The sequence below is a fragment of the Apodemus sylvaticus genome, chromosome 23, assembly GCF_947179515.1.
Source record: "Apodemus sylvaticus chromosome 23, mApoSyl1.1, whole genome shotgun sequence".
In the NCBI taxonomy this organism is placed as follows: Eukaryota; Metazoa; Chordata; class Mammalia; order Rodentia; family Muridae; genus Apodemus; species Apodemus sylvaticus.
In genome coordinates, this window is record NC_067494.1 from 47,487,100 (window position 1) to 47,497,902 (window position 10,803).

Sequence of the window (10,803 nt, forward strand, 5' to 3'; positions counted from 1 at the left end):
GAGGGTGAAGAAGAGACGAGTAAGCGGGACCAAGGCAGGAGCACTGCCCATCCACTGCTGTGGGAGCACTGCCCATCCACTGCTGTGGGAGCACTGCCCACACACTGCTGTGGGAACACTGCCCATCCACTGCTGTGGTAGCACTGTCCATCCACTGCTGTGGGAGCACTGCCCATCCACTGCTGTGGTTGCACTGTCCATCCACTGCTGTGGGAGCACTGCCCATCCACTGCTGTGGGAGCACTGCCCATCCACTCCTGTGGGAGCACTGCCCATACACTGCTGGGGGAGCACTGCCCATACACTGCTGTGGGAGCACTGCCCACACACTGCTGTGGGAACACTGCCCATACACTGCTGTGGGAACACTGCCCATCCACTGCTGTGGTAGCACTGTCCATACACTGCTGTGGGAGCACTGCCCATCCACTGCTGTGGGAGAACTGCCCATCCACTGCTGTGGAACACTGCCCATCCACTGCTGTGGAACACTTCCCATACACTGCTGTGGGAGCACTGCTCATACACTACTGTGGGAGCACTGGCCATACACTGCTGTGGGATGTCCTGTCCTGGGCTCTTTCCTGCTGTAACTCTGAAGTACAAAGCAAATAGGACTGTCTGAGATGAGGACAGCTTCTGTTCTGAACTGTGAGAAGAAAAGACAGGCGCTCTCTGTGACATCCACCGGAGCACAGGGTCCCACATGAGCCTCCCTCACAAGTGATGCCATCTGCTCTGCAGAGTGGCTCCAGTCAGCGAAAGGAGAGGCGAGATTGCCTGTTTCTGAAAGCTGAGCTCTCCCCAACCACCCACAGACCCAGCAATTGTGCCTCCTCCGTGCCCATCTCTACTGGGGCCAGCGGCTCCCTCATGTCATTTCTTACTCCTGCCAGTCGGTTGTGTAATAGCCCATAGGATCTGGACTCAACTTCATTGGCCAAGGCCAGCTGCTCTTTACTTAGATAAGACTCCGAGAACAAGGCCACACGCAGTATTAATGGCCCATTGTTTGTCCTTGAGTTTCCTTCAGTGTAGCCCTGAGTGACCATTGCAGCCTGTGGCCAGGGATTCAGATTAGCATTGGCCAGGTCAGGGTCTTTGCTCCCTGGTCCTGTAGCTCACCTACACTGTAGTTCCATGTGTCCTGGCTGCTGTAGCTGCTCCAGGAACCACTAGATGTCTTCCCACAGAGGCTCACAGATCCTGTGAGCTCATCCACAGACATCTCATGCTCTCCCTGCTGGGAGTTAGGCTTGATGCACCCTGTGTGGGAGCTGCCAGGGCTTTAGGAAAACAGTGAGAGGCAATGGAGGAGATGTTGTCTGCTTCTCTTTGTCCTCCTTGCCCAGGGAGGTTCTGCTGCAGGGTTCCAGCTCCAGCAGTTCACTGATGTAGCATTCCCAGTAGCTCTTCTTCTCTGAGGGGAAAGCAACACAAGAACTACTGAGGGAGGAACGTGAAGTACCCTGCACTCCTTAACTGGTGATGGTCAGAGTCCTGCCAACCGAGAGATGCATCTGCACCTGTGCGCATGGAGCAAAAGTCCACCCTTGTGGAATGAGCTCTGCGTTCCCACGACAGCTGGGAAAAGACTTTGTCCCCAGCAGCCTCCTATCATCCCCTTGGGATGGTTCTTCAGGCTGTGACACCTTGTCTCTTAGCTACAGAGCCATCCTGAGCAGCCCTGGTGCTCTATCACCCAGGAGAGGACCAGGTGAAAACAGAACCCATCAGTTCCTTCTGAGCATGTACAGTCGTGCAATATGCAACAGGCATCCCTGAGAGCCTGCCTTACAACATGGGTACAGAGTTCTACTTGCTTATGCTTCACAAATACATTCAGGCACCCTCATCTCTCTCTCTTTCAAACACACACACACACACACACACACACACACACACACAAAGATAGGCACACAAACATTCATACACACATGCATGTATACCCATGTACAGACACACAGAGGCATGCACACAGTCCACATCCCCCTACATACATGTACAGTAATACATGCATGCAAATACACAGACAGAGGCACACACTCCTGCTTGTGCACTGTGGTTTCAGTGTGCGGCAAGTCAGGTCCTTTCTCAGTGGGGTCTTTGAAAAGTTGAGAGAACAATGAGTCTTTAGGCAGCGTCAACGCTATCCCCTTGCAGACAAACTTGCTTCTTTGTCTGTTTGCAGTGCTAAGGATGTAAGGAAAATGACACTGTAGAATCATATGCATCTTGGAGGGATGGAAAGGTCACTCCCACCTTTCATCCCAACCCTCAGAGGGAGGAACAGGAGCTGATGACCACCAGTAATGATGACTTGTAATGGAAGGTGTGGTCTGGACGCCCAGCCAGCCCAGCCAGCCAACCCCAGGAACAGGTCTCAAGGGTTGATGTGCTACATCCTCAGATCATAGAGAGGGTGCGTGGCCATCAGGTAGGTGCCCAGACCCAGGTGGATCTAATACCCACTCTCTGCCTCCTCCAGCTGCTGTAGCCCCTGCAGCACAGGCTGCAAGCTGAGGTGGAGCTGGTGGGTGCTACTAAGCTGTTGCAGCAGGTAACGGGAGCGCCAGGCATGGCCCGTTTAGAACAGCAGCCCTTCTGTGTTGCCAGCAGCCCTTCTCCCTGTATTCCCAGCTTCTTCCCCTGGACAGACAGGACAGACAATGTGACTTTGCAGTTTAGAAAATTGTTACAGCAGCAGCAGCAGCAGCAGCAGCAGCAGCAGCAGAAGAAGAAGAAAACCTTAACGTAGGCCATTAGCCACAACTGGGCCCTGCCCCATCCTTCATTTGGAGAGCTCATGTCCCTGTGGAAACAGTCTCAGGGCCCTGTGAGTACCATCTCTCTGCAGCCTTAAGAATGCAGATGAAACCTGGGGCAGCCCCCCTATGTACACAAGTCTTGCTTGCAGGATTTTCAGTGAACCCTAATCAGTGCTTGGCCTGCCTGCTCTCCTGCATTCCTCACTGTCATGGCTTTGGGAATAAGGAAGGAGGGACAGAGGCTAACTGGTGTATCTCTAATTTCCCCTTTGTTGCTGAGTGGAAAATTGGTAATTGGTGGCAGCCAGAGCTATACATCTCTTGGAGAGCTCATCCCAGACATGGCTGTGAGGATCACAAGGATGAGTGATGTTTTGGAGAAAGAAAAATGAGGATGAAGTTGTTGAGTCCCAGGTTCTGAGGACTGCTGAGATTTATGGATGGATTTACCCTTCAGACACCCACCAGAACTGTTACCTTTAAATATGTATCCTGGGGAAGTCACAGAGCCACTGTGGAGTGTAGTCTTCCTCCTGAAAGACAGAGGTTATGTGGGATGCGGAAACGAGAGCGTGAGGTAGGATCTGGGGTAGCAGGAGACAGGAGAGAAAGAGGAGGGGTCCTCACCTGATAGATGATCACTCCATTCAGAGTGAGACGCAGGAAAACAGTAGGGTGGTCCTCCTCCTTTACCTAGAACACAGGACAGATGTTTAGGCTGTGTCTCTGGGCAAGTGGAAGGAGGTCTTTCTAACAGGCTAGAGGGCCCACAAACCAAGAGCTCTGTCCTGGCCTCTCGTTCCCCTACATATGCCCAGGGCACACGTGTATTTGGTATGCTACAATAGGTGTTTGTGTTCTGTGAACCCCTTAGACCAAAGTTGCACGCTTAGTGGAAGGCTGTGGAAGGCTGCGAACTGGGAGCAGAGGCCGTGCAGTATGCAGGCATTGAATATGGGACCGCCAGAGAGGCCAACCATGATCTTCCAATCAATGTCAGACCAAACCAGTTAGAGCAGAGGCTGGGCAAAGGTTTACCAGAACTCAGACACCAGAGAAACTCAGTGTGCCACATCAGGACAGCCACCAGCTCACCACAGGCCATGCAGGCCCTAAGGACTGCCCTGCCTACACTAACTGCATTCTAAGTCATGCTGTCAACCAGGTGGCTCAGAAGCACTGTTGTCCTGGGAACCTTTGATCCCAAACCTCAGGGTCAGTCTTGTATATCCTGAGGAAGTGAACAGAATATCCTCAAGATGGCAGGCATCCCTTATGAAGCATAACACTGCCTCATGTGGAGTCAGACCCTGCTGCTCATGGTGGATGGCAGGCACTTCCAGAGAAAAAGAACACACAAGGAGGGTGACAGACACACAGGAAGGGTGACACACACACAGGGAGGGTGACATATTTTCCTGTTCTTTTGGGAATAGGCATGTGGCACGAAGTACCTGCTCATAAGGACTAAGTCCTTTTGGTGGCCCAGGTCATCCTGTAACCCACTGGCAGCCAGGAGAAAGCAGGCCTTCTCTATGTGCAGAAACCTGGAACTCAGTATCTGTTCCTTCAGGTGGCAGTAGTACTGGTGACAGGCTTTCTTGCCAGTGAAAGGCAGCAGGGCAGAGGTTCTGGATGAGTGACTCGCCTATGTCAGCAGCACTGCACCCTCATCCATCCTAGGCCTGGCGTTCTGGTCCACAGGCCTCTGAGCTCTCTTGGTGGCCACTCCTTGGTCTGTCCATACACATGGCATCTCATATCACAGGGACCTTAGTGACACATGGATGAAGTCATCTGCCTATACCAACACAAGGGCTGTCCCTGTGGATAGAGCCCTCTAGCAGCTGAGATCACGGTGGCAGGGGTGGGGTGGGGTGGGGGGCAATTGGTATTATTTGAGAGATCTCCTGAATAGGAGACATGGAAGTCTCAGGCACAGGGCCACTGACTTGTCTCCTAGTCAGTCTACCTATGCTATGTCATCAGCTAGGCAAAAACAGTGAATCCCTCCTGAGAACCTCTCTCAGATCTTTTAGTATAGCCACCTGACCAGTTCAGGGAACCATATCCACCAGCCTACTGATTTTCCCTGCTGATATATCTCTAGGAATTTCCACATAATCATGCTTCCTCACTGTCCAGAAACTTCCTCTCTTCCCCCCAGAAGCCGTTCCTTCTGGGAATGCTCCCGAATGCTCCTTCAGACCTATTACATTATCAGCTTTGGGAAAATGTTCCTCATTCAGAACATACCACTTCCTGTTGTCTCTGCCACCTAGCTCTGTCTCTTAGAGATGAACCCTCAAGAATACTGATAACTCTTCTGTAAATATTAATATTCAGTTAAATCATTTTTTTATAATTGGTTCTCAGTGTGCTATCTGGTTCCAGAAATAGGCAGATAGCAATTCTAATAGTGACACAGAAATAAGTTGGTTAATTTCTTCTCTTTCTTTCTTTTTCTTTCTTTCTTTCTTTCTTTCTTTCTTTCTTTCTTTCTTTCTTTCTTTCTTTCTCTCTCTCTCTCTCTCTCTCTCTCTCTCTCTCTCTCTCTCTCTCTCTCTCTCTCTCTCTCTTTCTTTCTTTCTTTCTTTCTTTCTTTCTTTCTTTCTTTCTTTCTTTCTTTCTTTCTTTCTTTCTTTCTTGTCTTTAGGGAAGATGGACTCCAGGAGAAGGAATGGGGTCAGCAAAACAATTCTGTTGTGTGGATTAAAAATCATTGATATTGAGTCCATGCTGGCAAGAGGAGAAACCCAGAATAGGGAGAAGGCTTGGGGTTGATGAATTCTAAAGTACTTCGAGAAGATGAGAAGGTAAGAATTGTGGGCAAAATGAAAATGAAAATGAAGACAGAGGAGGGACCAGCACAGAGTAAAGTGGGTAGGACAAAGCACAAAGCTACCTGGGCCCTGCCTGCTTCTTTTTCTCTGGATTTTCTCCATGGGCCTCATTTCTGGGGGGAGACTCTGTGCTGCCTGCGGCGAGATTGCTTTCCTCCTGTAAAGCAGCAACAGAGTCTCCTCATGGCATTTCGTACCCTCTTGGCCCATCCCCTGAAGCCTAGGGGCTGGGCCCTGGCCCTGCTGGGGATGGGCTTATTCTCTGAGGCACTGTGGGAGAGGGGATTGTCTTCTGGGATCGAATTGCTGCTGTTTTCAGTGATTCTGGTTGTTGTGTTAATACAGGGGACACTCATGGCAAATATGTGTTGTTGGTCCTCTGTGGGTTTCCACTGGAGTGGCCGCAAGTGAAGAAAATCAGGCCCAGTGGATGTTCTTCCTGCTCTTTGCCTAGCCTTCTGGCCATAGGTAGACTCTTGACCAGTGTAGGATGGTGAGACCAGTGGGCCAAGTATAGGAGCACTTCTGCTTGTCTTCATTCCTAAAGTAAAAGCAGCAGCAGCATCAATGGTCGGGAATGGGGCTGCCACTGGACTCACTGTCTGAGTCACTGTTGAGTAGACATGTCTCTGGAGAGCCTGTCCTTTTAGTAAAGTATAGCAAGCCATGGCTTGGTTATATTTCTGTTTACGTAGTGACTCGAGAATATCTTGAGCTCGGAAGCCAAGATATTCCATGGCTTGGACAATGGTAGGGTCTGCCCTGGCAGGGATTAGATCCTTACAGGGATTTGGGAACATCTTCCAGTCCCCTTTAAACCAGGGGTGCAGCATCACCTCCATGGGTGTGGGCCTATATGTAGGGTGGATGGTCAGTAATAGACTAAGCAAGTCCTCTAGTTCTTGTGAGACCCCACAGGGGGCAGGATATACTCCTGCCACAACTTGTCTTTGCAGTTCATGGATGATCACAGAATCAAAAGGCACCTTCCCGACAATCATCAAATACAGGACCACACCTAAGGTCCACGAGTCGCTTTTGGTACCATCGTATCTTTTACCGAGGAAGAATTCTGGGGCACCAAAAGAGTAGGAACCACAGTGCTGACTGAGCATTTGACCAGGTTTGACTTTGGTACTAAGGCCAAAGTCGATTATTTTGATTTTTCCATTGTTATCGATCAGGATGTTATCAGGTTTCAGGTCCCTGTGCACGATACCATGTCCATGGCAGTAGCTCACGGCAGCTATTGTTTAAATATTTTCCGGGCCTCGTCCTCCTCTATGTGGCCAGAATTTTTGATGTATTGGTAGAGTTGTTGTCCTTCAACAAATTCCATTACCAGGTATATGCTTTTTGTGGTCTCAATCACTTGTAGAAGTGAGATGATGTTGGGATGGTTGAGTGTTCTCATTATATTGGCCTCCATCATGGCTGACTGGAACCACTGCTTGCCCTTTTCAAGAACTTTGATGGCCACAGGTGTGCCTGTGAGCCGGTGTTGGGCCAGGAGGACCTTGGCGTTACTCCCTTGCCCGATGGTCCTCAAGACTTTGTATTGGGAGTGGAAGTCTTCCTCCTCAGAGATATGGGGCTCGAAGCTGAATGGTGGTAACTCCTCCTCACTATGTGTAGGTATTGAATCACTACTAATGCTACCTAAAAATAACATAAAAAGAATAGAATCAATGTAATGAAAAAGATGTAGGAAAACAGAAACCAAAATTAGTACACATGCTACGTAAAAATAAACAAAGAAAATGTGCTTGTCATAAAGGTAAGTAAAGGATAGAAAAATAGAATGAATATTATGAAAAATATATGGGGGAAAAGATAAAGTAAAAAAATGTAAGTAAAACCTAACCAAATAACGCACCCCAAACTAGAAACCCAAGAGTACACACATTCCAAATACAGATGATGAAACTAAAAAACATAGTCATAAAACAGGTTGATTGGGAGGGTTACAGTTGATTAATACTGTGATTGGATGTAGATTGAAGAAAAAAATCATATGAAAAAATGAGAGGCGAAAGCATTAGTAAAAGACAAAACAAATATAAATTCCCAGCACTTCAGTGAATATTCCATTTCATTTTAGGACGTAGTCTTTCCCAATGAAACCACACCTCCCCTGAGCAAAATATTGAAACTTAAAATTAAGCAATGACAAACAATAAGATAGTAAAATATCAGAGACTATTAAACCTACAACCATGGCCAAAAAGCCATAGAGTCTGGACTCAACTTCAGTGGCCAAGGCCAGCTGGTTTTTACCAGCACAAGACTCTGAGAACAAGACCGCACACAGTTTTGATGGCCCATTCTTTGTCCTTGAGTGGCCTTCAGTGTAGCCCTGAGTGACCATTGCAGCCTGTGGCCAGGGATTCAGATTAGCATTGGCCAGGTCAGGGTGTTTGCTCCCTGGTCCTGTAGCTCACCTCCACTGTAGTTCCATGTGTCCTGGCTGCTGCAGCTGCTCCAGGAACCACTAGATGTCTTCCCACAGAGGCTCACAGATCCTGTGGGCTCATCCACAGACATCTCAAGCTCTCCCTGCTGGAAAAGCCAAAGTGTCTTGAAAGGCAAATATGTATTAATTATAAGCCAATGACAACATGCCGTGAATAAATCACTAAACAATAATAATGCAAAAATAGGAAACCAAAATATATTGAAAATAGATAGACTGAAGCAGCCTGAAATGCATTAGGAAATAATCATAACAATAAAATATCATGTGAGAAAATAAATCCTAGGGAAAACAAAGTAGCCATCCAAATAAAGCATAAATAAAAATCAAAAGAGCAGCACTAAGGAGACACACAGCCAGTGGCCTTACAAATATGTGGTCTAATCTATCTCTTGAGCTCATTCCAAAGTCAATCAATAAATAAACAGCAAACTCTCTATATATGCCTTTAACCTGAGAGTATGTGGTGGTCATATCAAATCCCTGGGAGCTTCTGGTCAACCGGCCCCAGATTCTTGGCCAGTTTCAGGCCATTGAGTAAGTCTGTCTCAAAAATAATGTTGATGGCCTACCTTAGGTACAGCAGCCGGGCTGACTTCTCTCCTGTACACTCTCTTGCACCAAGGTACAAGCAATACAGATGCAAGAGACCAAGGGGTATGTGCACAGGCAGGTGCACAGACACAGATGCAGACACAGACACAGACACAGACAGATACAGACACAGAACCAAACAGAGACAGACACAGACACAAGCACAGACAGACACAGAACCAAACACAGACACACACACAGACAGACACAGACAGAGAACCAATCACAGACACAGACGGAGATGCAGACCCAGACACAGACACAGACACAAACAAAAAAGCACACACACAGGCAAAAATACACACACAAATACAAAAAAGTGAACTTACACACACACACAAATACAGACAAAGACACAAACACAAAAGCGCACTCACACACAAATACACAAATACACAAATACAGAAATGTGAATTTACACACACACACACACACACACACACACATACACACAGATACCGGCACAGACCCAAAAGCACACACACACAAATACACACACAAATACAGAAAAGCAAACTTACATACAAAAGCACACAGGAATACAAACTCTTACACAAACACAGAATTACACTACACACAATTACATAGAAACAGGTATATACCTGCACACACACACACACACACACTCACCAAACACACACTCCCTGGAAACACACCTATAAACTCACACAGTCCCACATACACTGACTCACACACTGGAACTATTATACACACACTCACACACAAGCAAATCCGTAAACACACACTCCTACACACACTGTAACATACACAGCCACACAGCACTCATACAAACCAATCCAACCACACACAGTCAATAGATACAATAAATTCGCAAAGAGCACCACTCCACAACTCCTCTCAACGCACTCAAAGAAATCCAGGCCTGCCCACAGCTTATCATCTATTGGCTAGAGCGCCTCACAATCTCTCCTCATGAGGTCATAATAGGAGCCCTCGTGGTTGGAAGGACTTCAAGGCTCTGGCTTAGGTGGGCTGTGAAGGTTGACACTAGGCTTTTAGAAATCAAAGCCTCTAGGATGATTTACTGTCCTTAGGTCTCTGGTTTGAATGTTTGCTGAACCTCCTGCTTTAAAACCATCATGTCTACCCTGTGTGTCACCTTTCCTTAGATTCTGACTGATTATCCTCAAGCTGATGCTGCAGTTTAACTTTTAAGACAAAGCTGTGTTTCAAACTGAGACATCAGGGGAGACACTGTTCTCATATTTCCTCAGAAAGGCTCTAGGTTCTCATCAAACACCTGAGACAGGGCTGCAGGAATAGGCAGAGCACTTCCCTCCCAAGGTGTGGACTTGAGTTTGAATCCTCAGAACCCACATCAAAGATGGATGCAGCAGCAAAGTCTGTAAGCCCAGCATCCCTGGGTGGTGGGGGTTGGGAGTAGGAAACGGGGTGTGCAGGTGTGGGCACCTGTCCAGAGGATGGCCTCTGACAGGACATAAGTGTAGGAGTATACATGTACACCTGACACATGATGGGGTAAGACGCACATGTAAACACCCTTTCCCCCAGCGAGGTCGGCGTGATCCATGGAAAACCAAGTCCATACTGAGTGTAGGGCTCACATTAGACACTGAGGTCCGAAGGTGGACCAGGCATGTGTGAGGACCAGGTGCTCTGTGCTCCCTGGGACCAGGTGCTCTGTGCTGTCTGGGACCCAATGGATTTTTCAATATTCTTTAACACTTTACAAACAATGAGTTGTCATTGTTTTCTAAGAAAGTGTGATGGGACACATAGAACCATTTTAGACAAGAATAGCTGGTCCTTTGTGGATCCAGGCTCTAAACCCAGGTCTTACAGTGCCAGGGGACTGACTGCAAGCAGTTCAAAATATCGTTAGTAATAATTTAATGTTTTCAATGATGAGGAGCAGGACTACAGCCCAGCAGGTCAGGATAAGTACCCCAGCACAAGGAAGTCTCATGGACACCTTCCTGCTGCTACTTTTAAGCTGCAACAGTCCCCTTGTCAGCCACGCCCAGCCTCAGATGGCATCTCTCTCTGCAAATCCCTTCTGAATCCCTTGGCCAAAGCCAACTACTGCTTACAAAGCAGGCCATCCCCTGCCCCTGCCAGGCACACCAAGCCTATAGTGTCATGG

At 47.9% G+C, this 10,803-nt stretch overlaps 1 long non-coding RNA gene and 1 pseudogene across 1 annotated transcript; both read right to left on the reverse strand.

Annotated features, from left to right (window-relative positions):
- Positions 1-3,245: 3,245 nt before the first annotated feature.
- On the reverse strand, positions 3,246-4,500 carry LOC127673637 (uncharacterized). Its single transcript, XR_007975225.1, has 3 exons — positions 4,223-4,500; positions 3,396-3,461; positions 3,246-3,301 (listed from the first exon to the last, which is right to left on the reverse strand). It is a non-coding gene; the product is annotated as an uncharacterized LOC127673637 (long non-coding RNA).
- Positions 4,501-5,718: 1,218 nt separating this feature from the next.
- Positions 5,719-8,159, reverse strand: LOC127673746 (sperm motility kinase Y-like; annotated as a pseudogene).
- Positions 8,160-10,803: the final 2,644 nt, after the last annotated feature.